Here is a 923-nt window from a genome sequence, read left to right on the forward strand (position 1 = left end):
AAAAAAGAAATAAAAAAAGAAATTACAAATTTAAAAGTAAAAAATTTTGAATATCAGTATATCTACATATTTTATCAAAAGCAATTATAAAAAGATGATTTTAAGAAGATCAGTAGAGTTCTCCAATGTCAAATTAAAGGGAAGGAAATTGTCCCTTCAGTTTTTCATAAAGTCCATGAACAGCTTGTCTTGGTCACATGACCTCAGAGACTTGTTAAGGTTATATAATATTAAAATATTCCAAAGTCCTAGAAGTAAAATGAACCCCGTGAAGAAAACTTTACGTCTTATTGTCCAGAGAAAGTCTAGATTTATTTGTTAACAATAAATACATTTTTTAGGATTTATACAAAGTGATTTTTCTTTATCATATATCAAAAAATCTAAAATCAATAAAATTACAGATTTTAGCTTTACTTATTTAAGGAATTAACTAAAATATTATTTTAAAATTTCAAAGTCAAACAAACATGTAAAAAAAGGTAAAAATCTGTAAAGTTACACCAACTTTTCAGTTTCACATAATTTTGATCTTTGTCGTTTTTGCGCCAGCAGCTTCTCCAACACTGAAATAAGGGAAGAGTTTCTCAGTGAAAGTGTCTCTGTAAGTGTAGATGTGGGTCTTATCTTTAGAGTCGTAGAAGGACACAAAGCCGCTGTCATAGTCCAGCTGGACTCTGATCTTTTGGAGATTCTTCTTCACGGATATGGACTTACTCTCACCATCGGTGTATTTTCCATCTTCAAAACATAAACACCAGATTCCAAACTGCGGTGTAACATCTCTCTCTCCCTTCTTGTCAACAGACTCTTTTAACTAAACCCAAATTCCACTCAGGATGATCTCCCACCTCCACATCCCAGCTGTGTTTCCCTGAGTTGAAGCCCTCAGAACCAAAAACATTCCAGTATTTAGTGTTTCT

General features: G+C 32.3%; 1 protein-coding gene across 1 annotated transcript in view; it reads right to left on the reverse strand.

Moving 5' to 3' along the window:
- LOC103134929 (nuclear factor 7, brain-like) overlaps nt 1-923 on the reverse strand; it is a 36696-nt gene that overhangs the window by 1270 nt on the left and 34503 nt on the right. The gene's annotated exons all lie outside the window — the stretch shown is intronic.

This window comes from Poecilia formosa, unplaced genomic scaffold, assembly GCF_000485575.1.
Source record: "Poecilia formosa unplaced genomic scaffold, Poecilia_formosa-5.1.2 Scaffold20, whole genome shotgun sequence".
Classification (NCBI taxonomy): Eukaryota; Metazoa; Chordata; class Actinopteri; order Cyprinodontiformes; family Poeciliidae; genus Poecilia; species Poecilia formosa.